Source organism: Macrobrachium nipponense, chromosome 24, assembly GCF_015104395.2.
Source record: "Macrobrachium nipponense isolate FS-2020 chromosome 24, ASM1510439v2, whole genome shotgun sequence".
NCBI lineage: Eukaryota > Metazoa > Arthropoda > Malacostraca > Decapoda > Palaemonidae > Macrobrachium > Macrobrachium nipponense.
In genome coordinates, this window is record NC_061091.1 from 64,217,601 (window position 1) to 64,223,997 (window position 6,397).

Genomic DNA, 6,397 nt, shown 5'->3' on the forward strand with positions numbered 1-6,397 from the left:
TTACATGTAATAATGAATAAATATTAATAATTCCTTTATTGCAAACTATGTGAGTGTCTACCGATAATTTCGGTAGTTTCACTTAGTATTTTCTTCGAAATTTCGAAGCGAAATTCATTAAAAAGTTAATAAAAGCGTATGCCGAACCAAAGACCCAGTACTTCCCTGCAAAAGACAGCCCAGAAGATCGATGGCGATGAAACACGAAAATCAAATCAGGAGGAACCGTAAACGTATGTGTACATTCCAAACGATAGAGAAAATCTGTCCTTAGAAGGTAATAGTTCCTATTCCTGCCACCCAGCGGCAGGCCGGTAGATCACCTGACCTACCTACCCGTAGCGTGTGCCGCGAAACTCGAATTTCTATCGGGGACGACGGAGTCTATAGCTAAGTATATATCTGACAGGTAAGTTGAACGTATGAAACTGAAAATTTTAAAAGATATACATATCTATTTTAAAGTGAAGTCTGTAAAGACATGTTCTAAACCTACTAGTATACAATCAAGTATATTATGAAACTGTATCACACTATGAAAACTAAATTAGCAAATACAGGCAGTCCCCGGGTTACGACGGATTTGGCTTACAACGTTCCAAGGTTAAGACGCTTTTCAATTACATTCATCAGAAATTATTTCCAGGGTTATGATACATGTTCCAGGGTTACGACGCCTACAACACTGATCTGGCAGATGAAATATGACACCAAAAATGCAAAATAATCAATATTTGAAGGTTTTTGTGATGAAAAATTCAATAAGAATGCAGTTTACATAGTTTTCAATGCATCCAAAGCATTAAAAGTAAGGTTTTTCTTAGGATTTTTTTATGATGTTCCAGCTTACGACGATTTTCGGCTTACAATGTGTCTCAAGAACGGAACCCTCGTTGTAACCCGGGCACTGCCTGTATGCGATATCAGGAAACAAAATTTACTGTTTACAGCATGTACTTAACAGGAAATTAAATTCTTAAAACAACTTTTGAAGTTCAATGAACACAAAACTACAATTTCACATATGTTACACTATCATTGCTCCCTGGGAAATGAAAGTTAGTTGTGAATGATTGCAATACAAAGCTATGTATAGTAGCAGTACTTACTCTTAGATGTAACCTGGAGAGAGAGAGAGAGAGAGAGAGAGAGAAGAGAGAGAGAGAGAGAGAGAGAGAGAGAGATCCTTTTGAGGCTCTCCTATTTTCTATCATAAAATGAAGGTACATACTTAACAAAGCACTTATCACTTTGATCATTTGGTTCATTTCTCTCCATATAAACTGACTAGCCTAGATCAATGGAATGAAAACCAGATATATAATTCAATATTCAGGTCAACGGAGGCATAATAAAGTTTTATGAGAATTCCCTCACCATCATAACTATTCCTCCTTTCTAACCCACGACAACCTGAATTTAAAATAAGTAACATACAAGATCCAGAGCTCTCCATGGGAGTGCAAGACATTTGCAACAAACAAACATGTCCAAAATTTTAAGCAACCACCATCACTTTACCACTACCTACCTAAACAATCAGATACGTTATAAATACTTCTGAACTGATGAAATAATACGAAAGAAACAAAGCGTAAAGCAACTACTGCACTGTATAACATGCAAAAAACACGTACAATCCTACTCACGTCTCTGAGATGAAATGATTCTGCTCTCAGCTAAGAAGTGATTGAAAAAAAAGAAAGCAGCTAAGCAATTATTAAGAAACATGCAACAATCAACATAATCTCAAAAATGCAACATAAAACATGGCTTTAGCTACATATTTACCAACATAATGCTTAAATGGGGAGAAATTAAATCCATGAACCAAAAAACAACTCCAATGACCTTTTGACTTAAATTTTTTACATGGTATACATAAAGTAGGATAACACTTTTTGAAATGTAAAATCATCAGCAATTACATATAAAGCTCCTGTCCCAAACCAGAAAGAAATATAAAATTAATATAAAAACGTTTGTTTCACAGATGCAAACCTATCATGTTTCCTACTGGCTCATTTGACATCTGACCTTTTATTGGCATTCTATTCCTAGTTCCAACATTTTCCAGGTAAAGTGAGGTTAACGTGTTCTACAACCCTGATGACTGATGACCTACTTCCAGTCATCTAGCTGGGTATGTATTTCCTGACGTGGCTCACATCCATCCAGTACCTGAATGACCAGGTCTGTGACTTGGTGTGTGCTGCTAAGAAGCTCTTTGATGAAAAGGTTCAAAGTTAGCTGGCTTCTTCATGACAAGGTCTATTGTTAGGATGAATCCTAGCTAGTTCTGAGCAGACTGGTCTCCAAAACAATAATCCTTTAAATTGAGACATCTTACTCTCCTTTCTGGAGGTGAAACGGAATCATCTCTCCTTATCTCTTGCGAACAAAAATGATGAAGAGGAGAATTGTAACCTCACATGTCCTCTCTAATTTACTGTTGAATACAAAGCTTTACTTCCTCCATGTCTTGTATCCCATGCTTTTGATCTATTTCCAGAGACCTCAGTGCACAAATTGGGAGAGGAGTTAACATCTACTACCAGGGCAACTCTCATCAACTCCAGTGCTAAATCAGCCTTGTCAACTATACTATGTATTCTGCATTGAGGCCCAGGTCTCTGTTTATAATAATCTTTATCTAGTCAGCACAGATCTTGATTGTATTCTATGTATCATTGCTAGTGGAGGCCATAAATGAATTCCTGTTGTCATCTACCCTCTTGTTGGTTACTGCTTATAAATTCTATCTCCATTGACTTCAATAGGTTTTTTCATATATTATTTTGTGCATCCAGAGAGGGCCTTGCTAGGTTAAGAATCAAGGTTCATAGGGTATGGCCCCTTTCATCTTATTTGGAGCTCTGTTTTTCTTTCAGCAGTCACTCACCATTGTCGCATTATCTTTCCTAATTTCATCTTTGCTATGTCACTCACAAAACTCCTGATGTGCATTGTCGAGACCCATCACAGTGCAGATCGTTCAACCCTATCTCTTCATGATTCTAATTTATTTATCTGTGCACACCCTAGAGTACCAGTTGTTGGGTCCTTTGTGTTAGGAGTGTACTCTCTTGGGTTCATGGAAGTTGGCCAAATCCATCATCAGTTTTCTGAGGCTGAATATCTCGGAGCTAGTTCCTTAACTTGGGCTTATCTGCATTTCTCTCCCTTTTACATTATGAATCAGCTATTTCGTGAAGCTGGCCTGGCAAGCGCAGTAGGATTTTTCTTTGCAATGTTTCATACTGGCACACCTGGATGTGTTCAGCACAGTGGATGCCAATCATGATTAAGGGATTTGTATGAAAACTGGTTTTATTGTAGAAACAGTGGTTGTATATGATACTTAGTTACAAGAAAAAACCTGGCCCCCAATTAAAATACATATCTTTTAATAACTGTGGATGCTTAGAACTTTAACAAAGACAACCAAATAAAAATTACAATGTGAAACACAGGCAACACCAGTTGACATGTTTCACTATATACATATGCCTCTATCCTGAGTAAGCAAAGACACAAGAGCTTCTTGGCAGGCGGACAAGGAACGCCCCATATTGGTAAGTGTCTCATCTATATTCTAGCCAGAGCTTTGCTCATTATATCCTAAGATCTGACATTCAGTCTCGGACTGATAAGTATGAAAGCCCAATAGTGTAAATTTGCAATCCATACATGCATAATATTATATCACCAAGACCACAATGTGCAAATATACAACATATATTTATTCATATTTACAGACAAAGCACCTCAACCTTCACATCTCATGAAATACTTGTTTATTTAATAGGTTATTATTTAATTGGTGAGCTAAATTACGGCATTCAGATTTTCAAATATGTTATGTAAAATACACAAATCAACAAAATCTATTTCATAAATACATACTCCTTATTTCATGTTATGGTCACTGCAACAGGGAGATGCTCATGGCTAAAAAAACCTAGCCTCCAAAAGATGTCTTAAACCTTTCTTTGAGGACAGTGCCTCTGGCTAGCTGGGCCTCATTACTCACTTCATCTCATTATCATAGGTTGTCTTATCAAGCTGATTTGCCAGCAAGGCAAAAATCAATCAGAGGGGTTGGGGGAGGAGGGCATACCCAGTAAATATTTATGGAAAAAAAAAGGGTTAAGCTATGTACGTATTTGGCCATATAAACTGTACAAACCTCTTATTTCTCTAATGCTGACTTACTACCTATGTTAAGGGCAATGTGTAACTCTGAGAATTTTGTCTACATGGATGCCAATAAAGTTGGTATCAAAATCAATTACTTCAAAGATCCTGAGATATCTCCAAGATTCCTAGTACTATCCAGGATGATGATTGCCAGTAGTTGTAAAGACAAGATGGTCCTATGGTGCACGGGGACTGGATGGCTGCCATACCCAAAAACTGTATGTATATGGTATAGATTAAGGTGGAAGAAAAGTTCTGATTCAGTTAGCTAATTCTGCCTCCTTACTGCTCCAAGCTCCATCAATCCAAGTCATAAAACTGTACTGATAGTACTTAATTTTGTATGGCAAAGTTAGAACCTATTTCCCAGCTTAGAACTGAACAAATCTTGAGACATTGTTGCTAAAGCTTTAATTGAATCTTAATCCAACAAACCAAAGGGCACAAAGAGTGTCAGATCACATTGGCCACAACCTTTTAATAAACAGATATTTCCTGAAGACAATCCAAAGAATATGAGTGAGGGACATGACCTTCCCCAAGAAAGCAGAGATAAGATGAGGGGAGCCATGATCACATGAGATCCTTCAAGAAATAGGCTTTTGCTCTAAGTTATCAAGATATAAGCAAAAGATATGAGATTAGCTAGTTGTAAGAGAAGATCCATCGCAAACCCCTACAGTGTTTCTAATGAGGCTCATACTAAAATTTTCATTACTTTTACACTTCTAACTCTTTAGTCAGAAGTGTAAAAGTAATGTTCTGTGGGTCCACTTTCCCAAGCAAGAAGGGTTTGTGGCAGGATTTGTGTTGGTAGCCATGACAAGTAAGATAAATCGGCACCTTGGTCTTCTCTCTGAAATAAAGAACCTTATATATTAACAATACCAGGCCAGTAATTTAATTCCTTTAACCTGGGGCGGTCAAAAAAATAAAAGCAAAGAATTTAAATTTACCTCAGTTAATAGATTAAGAGAAAGTGTATTTCCACTTTATTATGTGGTCTATAGGCAGTCCCCGGGTTACATCATGTTCCGGGTTAAGTCGGTCTGGACTTAAGGCGCTTGCCTCACGGCACTGTTAACCTGCTCTACAGCTCTGTAATTATAATGATTTGGGTTGAGGCGATTTTCGGCTTATAGCGCCCTGCTGGGAACGGATCCCTGCTGTAACCCGGGGACTGCCTGTATAACCCAACCTTTCAAAGACTTACCTATAAGGCATTTGAAGACAATCAAAATTTTCTCAGTATCTTCTCATAAGATGTCTAGACTCCGTTTATGTATCAAACCTCAACAAAGTTTGTGCAAATACACATAAGAGAGGCACTTAAAATGCCTCAAACGACCACCCTTAAAAGTCCATGTCTGTAAAGTCATGGATCAGCAGCACTCATTTACTGTGTGTGTGTGTGTGTGTGTGTGTGTGTGTGGGGATGGTGAACTGATACAATAGGTGCACTGAGGAGCAGTGTCTACGTTATGACTGTCGTCCTGTAGGGATGACACCTGTTGTACAACTACTTTTTCTTTTCTCACTTTCTTCTGTATTTTGTCTCGGAGAAATTTGGTCTGGGAATTTCTTCGTTTATGCTTATCCTCTGTAATTCAATATATTTCTCATAACATCAAGTAGATTAATGTTGCATAGACATGCAATGACTGTCCTAAAGTAAGGTTTCTTTAATCTTTATGATAAAATTATGTATTTAAGAAGATAACATATTTTCTCTATTGATAGTGTCTGTTTCTACAATGCTATTAAAAGTATGGGAAGTGATCATGCAATCATCAGTGTCAGCAGCTGTGTCAGTTACTTTAAATGAAAAATTTTCTTAATTCTACTTTTCTGTCACTACGTGAGGAGGTGCATGTTTGGTGGCTAGAATTTGGGCTTGCTATTATCTTCAGTCCCACCACTACACAAAAAGCAAACTTTGTTTAAGTTTGATACATAAGCACAGTCTAGACATCTTATAAGAAGATAATGGGAAAATTTGGATCGTCTTCAAATACCTTCTAAGTAAGTCTTTGAAAAGTTAGGTTATGTAATCCACATAATGAAGCTGAAATACATTTTTCTTAACTTATCAACAGAGGTAAATTTTATTTCATTGCTTTTATTTTCATAACTGCTCCAGCTTCAAGGAATTAACTTGCTGACCTTATATTGTTAATATATAAGGTTCTTATTTCAG